This window comes from Rhamphochromis longiceps, linkage group LG1, assembly GCF_057381845.1.
Source record: "Rhamphochromis longiceps isolate RC_006_pf linkage group LG1, R_longiceps_female_GT1.1, whole genome shotgun sequence".
NCBI lineage: Eukaryota > Metazoa > Chordata > Actinopteri > Cichliformes > Cichlidae > Rhamphochromis > Rhamphochromis longiceps.
Window position 1 is genome coordinate 22,958,380 of NC_140557.1, and position 13,057 is coordinate 22,971,436.

The 13,057-nt window shown below is 40.0% G+C and overlaps 1 protein-coding gene across 10 annotated transcripts in view; it reads left to right on the forward strand.

Annotated features, from left to right (window-relative positions):
• The window catches only part of tjp1a (tight junction protein 1a), a 106,019-nt gene that overhangs the window by 63,405 nt on the left and 29,557 nt on the right, over window positions 1-13,057 (forward strand). The gene's annotated exons all lie outside the window — the stretch shown is intronic.

Below are 13,057 nucleotides of genomic sequence, written 5' to 3' on the forward strand. Positions count from 1 at the left end.
TCTAATGTCTCTAGGTTGTAGTTGTAATAGTGGGACTATAGTGTTTCCCTTGGTTAGGTTCTTGTACATGTGCACGTCCACATGCATGCTGTCCTGAATGAATGATTAAAAAAAGTTTTGACTCTTCAAATATTTGAATTCCCTAGTTCCCTTTTTGAGTTTAAACAAAGTAAAAAGGAGCCAATACATTCTGCTGCCTCTCTAGTGTGTCTCCTATGCTGCTGACAGACTCCACCAACTTGCAGCTGGCTAGTCAAGTTCTCGTTCTGCTCTGTAACCACAGCTCGCAATAGATCTCCAGTGCAGAATCAGTTCCACCATTGCCAGCTGAGTTAGTGAGTCTGATTGCAGAATGAGATCCTCTCTGAAGCAGCGAAGCAGGTGATTGCAAATGTAAAAAAATCAAAGAAAGAGATGCGTTAGAGGTAGCTGGTTTGCAGTGTTTGAAATTAAAAATAAGAGCAAGGGATTTGTTTGCTAGTAAACTGATTGCATATGGAAACGTATAAACAAAGATAAAAATAACAAATGCTTAGTGAGTCACCAGGTGTTTCTCCACCTTGGTAATCCATCAAAGTGTGAGAAGCATAATTTGTTTCCTCAGAAAGTCAATCAAGAACTAAAATATTCATTATTCTACAGGTTCTCCAAAAACATAATCCACCATTTTATTCATTGATCATCTTGTAATTGTCACATTCCTGCTGTATTATAACATTAATTATGTAAGATTCTTGGTCAAATTTAAAAAAAAGAAAGAAAAGCTTTTAAGGCTCTTGACTTAAAAACTCAAATGAAATGGATTCTTTTCATCACTGGAGTAATATGTACAGCTAAGCTCCCACACATTCTGCGTGCTGATAACCATGTATCATGCTTGGGTAGGACTGAAATTAAACAGGACTGTGCTTACTTGTTGTATTTGCCCTCTCAGATGCTTTAGCTTCATGTGCTCATGCATAGCAGTTGTACTGCTATGACAAGACATTTGCAGTGCTTACACACCAGATCATCGATGGTTATCTGCATGAATCGCTGTAACACAAGGGATAAGGACGCACTGATTATGACATTTTGGGGGGGGGGGGGGGGGGGGATTTTATCGCTGTCATTTTTTTCACCGCAGTTTATCAATATATATCGCAAGCTTCAAGGTTCATTTTTACTGCTGTTATGTGCAGAGAGGAGGTTAATTTTGGTTTAAGTATTCTTTATTTTTAGTCAGATGAAGATAAATACACTGTAGACAAAATACAATGTACAAACTTGTACATTTACTCAATTGTGGTCACCCTTTACTCCAAAGCAAAACAAAAATACATTTTTTAAAAAGATGCAAGAAGTGCAGTAGTGTCTCAGTGCTGTCTGACAGAAATGTTTATGGCCAGGTTGGTAATGAGGGCCAGTTACGTAAATCACAGAGTTAAATCTAATATTTTTGACTGTGCTTTTACAGTGAAGTTTTTGTCATAAGGTATGGTATGGAAGAAGAAAGAGTCTGAGACTGTATGGTTTTGCATTGTGTGTAATCTAAAGTATGGCGCTGCTTCACATGACTTGTGGTGTTACCTGCCTTCGACACAGTCCTGTCTGCTTCTATTTCGGACTTTAAATAGCCCAAATTTCTCCCTTTTATCTTGCTAACACCCCCAAACACTGGTGTGTATGGCTGCGGTAGTTCAAATGTTAGCATATGTGCTGCACAACACTTTGTGCTTTGTGTGTCAGCCTAACCTGACGTGGCTCATACTCTATTCCAGTCACACGATTGGTTCAGTGTGGCCTTTTCTCATTGTCATTGGCCGTTCGTGTTGTTTGTCGAAACACGGAAGGAATGAGTTCTGCCAACTTTATATTGACCAGCTGTGTTTATGGCTTTATTGCCAAAGCCCCAAATGATGCAATTTTGTTTCCCTTTGTTTTTATTTGTGTGTGTTGTTATTTCTTCCCTTTTTTGTGGGGGTCAGGAAAACAGTGAAATGATTCAATAAAATAAAATAATCAAATATATTGTAAGATAACAAAAAAAATCAATTGAAATCAATTGAAAAGTGAAAAAAAATCTTTTTTTGTACATGTGAATGTCTCATTTTTAGCAAGCAATACAAAGATTCATAGATTCAGATAATATTAATAATAGTTAAATGACCTACACCTTTTGGTTACTGCACGTTCTACATTACTGAATAGTGAGGTAAGCCTTTATTACTCATTTGCGTATTCTAATTAGATGAATTCCAAAGATAATCTTCCTTCAATATTTCTTCTTGTTGTCTTGGAGTAGTTTTGGGTGTTGTTGTCTTTCTGTAGTTGTACATCTTTGTAAAGAATGCTCTGACCCCTCCCGATCTACCATCACTTTGTGGAACGGTAATTGTGTTGCCAGTTTAGTTCTGGGAAAATTTGTGCTCAATGGTAACTCATTAATTCACTATAGATTCTGGCCCACAACATGCCTATTGTAGCAAAGTCCTCAGAAAGCTTGGGAATGCCATTGAGTGGGTTGGGCCTCTCGTTTTATGGCACCATGTGACAACTATGAGTTGTGGTTTCTGAGTTGCGTAGTTTGGGAATGTTGTGCAATGTGAAAGGCATCGTGTTTATACTTCTGTGGATTACTAAATTCTGCTCTTATCTTCGTAAGCTCACAAACTCTCTGTACAGTAGTTTTTGCTGCTTGGACTAATTTTGCCACTCCTGGAGTGACACGAGTACAGCGGAAAGAGGCATTGCTGAGTCACACCTGTGTTTAATGTGTGCATACGCATGTACAGTGACTTCCAGCCGCAGTGTGAAGCAGAAACCATAATTTACATAAATGAAGAATGCCAGTGTTTTGTCAATGTTTAGTGTGTAACACGGACACGCTTTGAACTCTGCTGCTTGGCTTTGCCATAAAACAACCTGCTGTGTGTCAAATGAAATGGTTAGGCTCTCCATGAATATGTTTCATATTGATACTTATTTTAACATAATCTTAGTGTTGATTTAAACGCCAGGAAAAGGCATACCACAAGCAGTGACAGCTTGGCTAACTACTTGTATAAATGCTCAGTTTACCCTTTGCACACAGTGTTTGCATAAAGTTCCACAAGCATAATAGTTAATATAGTAAAAAACATTTAAACGTTCATATCTATTTTTTTGAGCAATTTTAAATACAAAATGAAAATGTATAAATGGTTTGCCGTTGCCCTAACATTGCACCTGACATCCTGATGCTCCCACTATAATCTTCCTTCTTTGAACAGCTTTTTATTTCCTGACAATGTGTGTCTGTTTCCCATCATACCCGATGAGCTAATCAAAATCTTAACTTTAATATAAATCAATTGTCAGTGTCAATCCACTGCTTTCCATTTGACTCTCCCATCTCAACAGCTGAGAGTTGTAACTAAGCCTTGGGCTGAGTGCTTGTCAAATGGTTGTATTTCACTCCTTTGTCAGGCACAAACCGCACAACACAGCCGGGGAAGTTTCTGGCAAGCTAGCAAGACACAAACAAGCTGAGAGATGCACAACAGTGTTACCAAGATACACAGACTAGAGAAGGATGCCCTCCGTGCTAGTACATCAACTTAGCATTACAGTTATTTGCTGATCTCAAATTTGGGGAGGAGAAAATTTGGGATAACGGTGTAATTGCTATTCACTCTGTATTTGTTTTTCTGTTTTCGAAACCAGAATGACAGTCTTTGTTTAATCCGCTTATCAAGTTGCTAGTAGCACATTATAGACTGAGGGGATGTGGCTGCGCAGCCATACATGGTACATAAAGATGGACTGTGATCCCACCCACTGGTTTTTAAAGTCCTGTTTTGGAGCTGAGTTGAGCCTTTGCATGGTTGTCATCTTGGTGTTTTAAACCTGGATTTGACAAGTGAGGGGTGACTCTGACAGTGAAATTGCACATTCATTGACTAATTAAAATCACGTTCATGTCATCAGCCTGAAAAAAATCATTTTCTGAAACTTCATGTAACCATAACTTAAACGTACATCTGTTATACTGTCTATGCAACCAGGTCTGCACGCATTTGCACAGAAAAGTTGTTTCTCTGGGTGGGGGAGGGTGCGCTTTTTTTGTATCGCAATTGAAAAAAAAAAAAAGATGTGACACTCAGAGCAAGCTGCCAAACATTAAGTATATTCAAGATATTTCCCATGCTTACTTTGATGCCCAAAATGTAACTGAGATTCTTGTTTAAATTTGTATATATACATATTATAGGTCAATTCTCTTGTTGAACTTGCGGTTTCTTTTCATTGGTTATTAATTAAATTATTAAGAGTAATTTAGATTTTATTACCCCTGAAGTACTGAATTTATCACACCTCTGAGCTAACATGTATCACAGTAAATGGCAGCACATGTCTTCAGGTGAATAGACGATCACTTATATTGAAAGCCACTGTGGGTTATTGTCATTTTTCACCGAAATCTGAATCTGATGTATTTTGTTTCCCTCATATTAAGTCACCTCAGTCCCGTTCACATTACACTCACATTTTCACTTGTGCTGATCTGTGCCAGAGTTTTCATTTTGTGCTCACTGAGTGTTAAAAGGAAAAGGAAAAAGGAGCGAGAATGAAGCAGAGAGGGCGGTTATGGCAGAAAGCTGCAGAGCCTAATGTGAGGGAAACCATTTGGAATGAGAAATGAGCTGAGTGAGAGCCTCGTCTCCTTATCTGTGCATTCCTGTAATGTGTGCATGTGTGGGAAGGGAGGGGTAGGGTGGGAAAACTGATTGTTGTGTGTTCGGTTATTGGCTGAATTCAGAGTTTCAAGTGCTGGATCTGGTTATCATTCCAGTGCTTTGGCTGACAGTTTGTTTCCACCGACACAAAAATAAAGCACAGTAGTGGATGTTTGTGTTCTCTGGATACAGTTCACAGTGGCAAAACAAAGGTTTCACCTCCTGTATGTGTCCTTATGGCACTGAGGATACCATGCTTTATCTCCACTGAAAATATAGATACCTGCATATAGTTTAATGTGATAAACCAAAGACTTCTGATAAACTCACTGTTAAAAAGAAAGAGGTTGACTCGTGAAGCGATTTCCTCTCAAGATGTCAAAGAAATTTGAACCCTTTCTCATTGACGTTTAGTAGAATAGTTGAATACAGCCTCTAAAGCATGTTCATGCATTGGATTTATGTTCATTGGTACATTCCACGCCCATCTGCACACAGAAAAAGAGAACAAAAGAAACTAAAACTGCTCGTTTAAGCAAAACATTGCCCACTCCTTGGATAAAAATCACCAAAGTATAAACTGCTGTCAATGAGGCTGTTTGAAATTTTTAAATATCTAAGAAACTCGCAGCCTAAACTAAACTTAAAATGGAAAGTCAGAATCACAGCAGAAGTTACTGTTGTCCTCTATGACCTCAGCACTTCCTGTCTCCCTAGGCAGAGAACAATTAGTGTGGTTGGGCTGAGATGACTTTGCTGCTGGATAAGCTGCACATGAGATGTTAGCCTAGCCTAGCCTAGCCTAGCCTAGCTGTGTGTTTGGGTCAGTGGATAGCAGTGAACAGCCCACTGCACACCAGCTCTGTGGAGCTGCAGTGTGGTCAGTGACAATAAGAGGAGCCTGCACCTGACACAGAGCCTCTAATGAAGCAACAACATCACTGCATTCATTGCATTGAGATCTAGATACAAATATAAGCTGCAAATGGACATTATGCTTAAAAAAGATCAATGCAGTCACCAGTATAATCTGGTTAAACGCTAAGAGCTTCTGTATAAATGATCTAGATGAGCAATTTCTTTACAGAGGCTGTAACGCAATTAACTGACAAGATATTCTCTCAAAATCGAATTCAGAATCAGATTTAGTTCAAGCTTTGACTGGTCGTTTCCTAGTTGGCCGACATCCTCAGGGTTAAGACACGGTTGTTTGCATGTATGTTCTGCTTCTTTCATTTGAGTCTTAGCAGTTCTGCAGTTTACTGTAAGAGCCATTCTTGCTGACAAGAGGTGTTATCCATCCATCCATCCATCCATCCATCCTGTTCTGTCTGCTCTCATGAGACGGCAGCGGTAGACTTCATAGAGAAGCGTGGCTCAGATTAACGTTTTAATCCAAAAGCCTGGATTATAGGTTTTGTATTTTATTCCTACCCTCACCATTCTAGCACTGAGTCTGTCAGATCATTTTAGTCAGAGGTGTGTGCGTGTGTGTGCGTGAATGGTTTTATTTTTTGTGACTGTGTATCTTGAGTGTTGCTTTAAGGAGAGTCCTGATGGGGAGTTTTTCCCCTCTCTCTCCAAGGAGCTGTGTGACAGAGTAGAGCTGCTATTTGAAACTAATTATCTCAAGCATATTTGAACATGTCAGCACAACCGTACATCATTGCTGACTGAGGCTCTGCATCATTGTCATCGCCGTCATTGTCATCTGCCTATTGGCTACAAGCGCTCGTCCGCGCGCCCTCTCTCCTCCCATCATAGTAACGACCTGCCTTTAAATTTGCTGCTGCTGAATTCATCTGTTTACCGCTGAAGGTGACGGGAGTCATTTTCTTGCGGTTGTTGTTAAATGTGTTCTTCGTGGAGCTGCACAGTAGACATTAATCTGAAAGACAGGATGTAAAAGCATACCACTAAGGCTTACACATCGCATTTGTTTGCTGTTGAGTGCATGCCCTCCGGAAAGAGCGTGTGTGTCTCTAATTAAGTGTTGTTTGAGTGTACTGCTGCCTCACTCTTTCCTTTGGGTCTATTAAGACGGGAGATATGGTTTCCATGGATATAAATGCCCCAGTAAAGGACTGAGTTTTTTTTTTTAGTAAAGGGTAGTGATACTGTCAGAGTCACCAGTCTATTCATCTTAATATCATTCTCTATTGTACCTGATGCATTGATGAATTGGTTGAACATTGGTATCAGCCTATGATCAAATAAAGATGACAGATGGTAATTGCTAGCAGCTGATTTTTATCTGTTGTGTTGTATATTTAAAAAGAGACGTTAGGTGTTTTTAAAAAAAGGAATATTTATTGGCTTCCCTAGTCGAGAAAGAAAATTGAATGAGAACAAAATGAAACGTAGAAATGCTGCTGTTAGCCAACTTTGTACTTTCAACAGCAGTATCAGCTAAGAAGATCGCATCAGTGCATCCCATCTACTCCTCTTCAATCTACATATGCTTACATGAGTAACTTTTTCTTTCTGCAGTACAATTGAGCAGGTTGGCAACAGGGTCAGCTAGTAACAGCAATGTGACCCTGGTATATTTGACTAAGATCACATTGAGATAAATAGCCTCCTGGTCATCATGCGGTGGCCACTCCCCCTCTAACGTTCCCTCCCTGTGAGCTGTGAGGTTTCATGTTATGAGATAACGCTATGCACAGAATAGTTTTTAATAGTTTGCACAGAGATTTCTCTGGAAGCTGGAGCTATTTCCTGCAAACAGGAAATGGAGTGTTTTCCTGTGGGTGCTGTGGCTGTGCTTGCCTACATCCTGCCTCAGGCTATCAGAGAGGAGCAGGCACAGTGACCTAAACCTTTGCAGGAATTTGCTTCACACTTGTCGGCATCTCGACACTGGCTTTCGCTTGCCTGCAGTTCAGTATTTCTCTCTGTGCCGCTGAATAACTTAATGTGAATAATGAGTGGCTCTCACTCTGTGGCAGAAAGGTCAGTGCTGACCAAATCTTTCATCTTTTCTTCTTTACTCATCCCACATTTTCACCCCGTGGGTTGCTGTCAAAAACGGCACCTTGGACTTTGATACGCCTTCTTTATAAAGCATTCCTGTGCTTCAAATGAAGGGAGGTGGTGAGTAATGGGTTGCTGGAGAACAGTTTCATTGGTAAAAACTGATAAAGAGCTTGTGTTGTTCTCCTTGAAAACCTCCCCTTAGCCCATGGCATTACTCATAAGATGACCTCATGGTCACCTTCTGCTTTGTCAGGATCCTTTCATGCTAATAACTGGATTAAGTGAGTAAAGGTGATAGATAATTAAGCCTGTGTTGTATATGTTGTTGTTTTTTCTTACTATTTTGTAGTCAGTGCCACCACCTGGGGGTATGAGACCAAGTTTTTGCATTAGTGGATGTTTCCAGATGAATGCTTGAATTTGTTTGCACAGAATAGATGGGTGTGTAGTACACATATTTTTAATGCGCTGACATTGTGCACACAGTTTGTGTAGATTATCTGTAAACGTGCACACATTTGAAGACTACAGGAACTGAAATGCACATGATGAAAACTTCCACGCATGCTCTGGACACTATTTATCATTTCTCTCTGCAGCAGGTTATTATTGTCCTTTTCATCATTCATTTCATTCCAGTCGGTTCATCAGTATGACCCAAAGAACCGGATTAGTCTGTGTCTTTGAAGAGCCTGAGTGAGCTGTTATCATCTGTACTGGACTGCGTGTTGTGGTGAGCCAGGCAGGGCCAAGTAAGTCTGGCTGTAGCTTGAACAAAGAGGCCCTGTAGTGTTAGATCATGGCTGGTGGGTGTGTGTTTGTCCGTGTGTACGGACAAGTACACATGTGTGTAGTTTGATGGCTGCTCTTTGTTTCTCAGCCCTAGGCCTCACTGGCCAGGGCTCAAGCCTGACTAATATGGCTGTATAAATACACTAGGCTGCCGTCAGTTTGTGCAACATCAAGCGCGCCATTGTTTCACACAGCTCTGCGACTTCAGAGATAATCCTCATCGTTTGTTCCCGTGTGTATTTTTAATATTGTTTTGCTCCAGAAAACGAGACACACTTGTGTTCATATTTGTTTTGGCCCCACGTGTTCGCTGATCTTTTTTGCATGATCGAGAACATTACTGTAATAAAACATGAGCTCACCGAATTACCTTTTGACACTGAGCTTGGGTTTGATAAAATCTTTTCCACACAGAAAATTCCCGTCTGTGTTTATTTGTTCTACACAAAATGAGAGCACACTTGCCTCCTGTATCCAAAGACCAATTAATTAGCACTTTTGAGCCTGTGTTTGTTATTCTTTTGATGTCTCTTAATAGATCCTTTGTTTTAAATATGCTAGTTATTTTCCTCATGGAGTGCTTTCATTTACCCATATCCCAGTTTTCCTTAAGCTTCACTGCTGCCTGCTTTCCATCCTACTTATATCTCAGACTCAATCAGCAAGGCTGTTAATCGGGACTTCATATTACAGTGTTTAATTACCGCAGTAATCTCATCTGAGAGGCCTAGCTGTAGTTCCAATAGGGTAAAAGTTAGAAGTAGACTAAGAGGATGACACAGTCTCTCTTCTTGACCATCTTTAATGTAAACTTTGTGTTTATAATAAACACAGTATTTCTTATGTGGCATATGTCACTAGGGAACCTCCTTTTAGTCTTAGAAACATCAGTAAAGACAGTGTTGTTACGCTTAAATCCAAATTAAGTAGTACGGTCAATTAATTTTAAAAAACATTTTCAGGCGTTATGATGTGATTGGAGGTTCAGCTGACATCTTACACATGTGCAGTTCAATCGAAAAGCACGCTTTCTCTCATACCGCCTCCACTCAATAAGTTAATTAAATCCAGGCCATTATCTGTAAGTTTCCCATTTTTCTTATGAGTCTTGTAATTAACCTATTGCCCCTCATGGCTCATACACTCAGTACTAACTGTACGCCCTCCCTAGCACGGCTTGACATCATCGTGTGAGCGCTGTAGGTTTGGACGTGTGGGATGCTTCAATGTTCAAAGCACTTAGTTTTGATGGAGCAAAATGAGTTTCATCCCATTTCTTTTTGTTTTCTGAACACATTCAGCTCAGTGTTGTGCGCATGTGCGTGAGTGTGTGTGTGCGAGTGTGTGTGTGTGTGTGTGTGTGCGTGAGGAACAAACGGGAACTCTTCTCTCAGCAATCACATGCCTATGGTTTAATGTACAATATTATGACTGTCAATGCTAGGGCTGAACGATTATGGAAAATAATCTAATTGCGATTTTTTGCCCCAATATTGCGATTGCGATGCGATTATTTTTTAAGGTCTTTGTCTTCTGTATTATTAAACAAAGACAAGCAATACATCATATAGTATGGCCAATACTATATTACATTAATTTTAAACTGTTCTTTCCTGGAAGACAGACCTCTGTTATGATGACATGAGGTGATGCATGAATTGATGACTGACATTTTTATTTAACTTCTTCAATCACAACAGTATATTTGAACATACACAATAGTTTATTTTTAGCTTACAAACATCTGAGCATAAAGTGCTGACAAGGAACCCTGGTGTAAGCATTAAAATGAAAGTCAGTACAATGTGCAGATTGCAGAAATATACATAAAAAAAATCAGTGGCTTTACCACACTCAGTTTTTCGACATCTGTGAACTACTAGACAGTCATTCAATTAAAAAATAATATTAAATAAATAAAACTAATAAATAAAAAATACACACATCTTACTGATCTCTGCAGTCAGTAACATTACACATAAAGTGCAAACATAATAGCAATTGTATAAACACACACACAAACACGCCTTTAAAATTTAAAGGCGTGAAATTGGACGGTCTAGCCTTCTGATTAGCTAATCAGAAGGCTAGTTCTGATTAGCGTCACCGCTGTCTCGGTGGAGTTTAATAAACTCGGCCGTCTGCTTCTTGCTATCTAAAATATAACCAGACACTGGTGTAAATTCTCGACTGTCTCATACTTCTGTTTAATAAGTTTTCTGTTTGACGTTTAGTCAGCTGTGTGAAAACCAAGGAGGAACCCACCCGGGGGATTAATAAAGTTTTATTTTATCTAATCTAATAACTTTAATCTCAGCCAAACCGATTTACTCACGAACAAACAAAACACTGAAAAAAGCCCAACAATAACATTTTTAGGTTGTCTAAGTGACTTATATATTACGTTTAACCCGAGCAGCGAAACTCCGCGGTGATCTGAAAATGATGTGCCGGGAGTTGTGCCGTTCTCGGCCGCATCAGTAACCCTCGAGCTCCCGGCTAGCTGTCGAGCTGGTGGGTAGCAGACGCCTCTGAAAACGTCGAAGCACTTTTGCAAATATGGGATATCTTGATAAACCGAGCAGATATTTGATGTTTACACAACTACTTTCTCGCCTGAAAATATGTTAAAAGTTTATTTTGTGACCCAGAAAGATTAGTATGAGTAATTTTAAAACTTAGTAGCGGCCGCCATTGTTGGAAACTGGAGTTTGGCTGGGCCGCGCTATGAATTCTGGGATATGGTAGTAATTTGGACAGCCTTCGGCGCGTCGCTGTGACGTAATCGGTCTACAAATGCGGCCTCAGGAGGATGCAGCCCATGAATTTGGACATGTCCAGAGTATAATCGCAGCCTTTGCGGTTAGAAAATTGCACTTGATCATGTCGCGATATTATCGCAAATGCGATATATCGTTCAGCCCTAGTCAATGCCATATATTGAATCTATATGCAGCCAGCAGTCACACCCTCCTGCTGCTCCTCTCTCTCCCTGCCTATCAGTGCAACCCACAGTTAAAAAAACAAGGCTGCCTGACCGCCTGGTCATATGACCCCAGCACATTGTTGTTTTTTTATAGTGTAGCCCCACTCTGCCTGTCTGCCTGGACGGTTGGCTGAATGAATGGATGAACGGATGGACGGATATGTCACAAAAAACTTTACAGGAATGGATGTGTTTAGGAATGTCATTGGGGGTGCTTTAGTTAAATGGGTCAGGTCCCCACACACTATAGAAGTGTTTCTGTGGGAATCATACTGGCTGACAGGAGGGGAAGGAGGGATTTTGGGGGGTGGTAATAGGGGGATGCCCAAGCCCTCTGCTCCAATTATGGACATAAATAACATACACACAGAGCTTCAATGGAAATTGGGATCAAGGGGTTAACTGTATTCTAAAGATTCAAGCCAAGTAATTCATTGGCATCGAGTTCAGAGGAGTAAATGGAAATGACTGACCACAAACCCAGTAATAGCAGCAGAGGCTAGTGATTACAGAAACACCCTGCTATTATTTTAAGTACTTAAACATGCAATTTTTACACATTTAGTTGGAGTTGTTTATCAGTAAGATTAATCAGCAAATATTCTGCACGCGTAAAAATGTTCAGGCTTGCTAGAAGCCTGAGCCCAAATATAACTTTTGGTTATTTGAAAGGCTCTTCTGGTCTCCTCCTTTTACCAGGTTGATTCTTTTCATTTGATTTCAGCAAATGAAGGTATCTAGGATCTTGCATCCATCTTCTGGTTTCTTCGTGTTTAGCTACACTATTATGTGAGACATGTCAGCAAACACCAGACACTGACTGTTGGTCACATGCAGTTGGCACCTCCTGTAAGCTGTATATTTAGGATAAGGGACGGTGATGACAGTAATGACCATGATGATGTCGAAGATGATGGGTGAGATGGTTTGAGGATTAGGTGATAATGAAGGGGTGCTGCAGTGGGATTATCACGATGACAGGGTGGACAGATGACATGGTGTGTTGTTTTTTTTTTTGGTTTTGTTTTTTTGAGGAAGATTAAAGGTGTAGTAAATAAGCACCCTTCAACATGCAGTGGTGTGGGTTGAGTGGTTTTTTTTGCTGTTTACTTTCACAGTGGACTGTACTGAGCACTCTGCCACAGACAGCTGTACCATCACTCCCTGCAGGCAGGCAGACATGACAGCAGTGTTGCTTCATCAGCTGGAGGAAGGCTGTAATTTAAAACTAGATCCATAGCATTGTGGGAGTTTAAATAAACAGTGATGTTTGATAAACAAACTGAAGACTATCTGTTTGACCCAATAATAGCAGGAATGTTGCAAGCTAATATTTTATTAGTTCAAAGGCATTATTTATCCCATTATTCGTGTGGATATTTCATATGAAACATTGTAAAAGTAAAAGAAAAGCCTGTATTTAAAGGGGGAAAAGAGGGGGAAAATGATGATATAACTTTCTAAGTAAAGGCAGAATGTGCCTGCCTGGAATCAGTTTAATCCAACACAGCAGCACAAATGAGCAGCTAAATATCTTGGTTGTTTTGGCTCTCCGAGTTAACCCAGCCAGGAATAATATAGGAATGCTCACTCAATCTTTGAG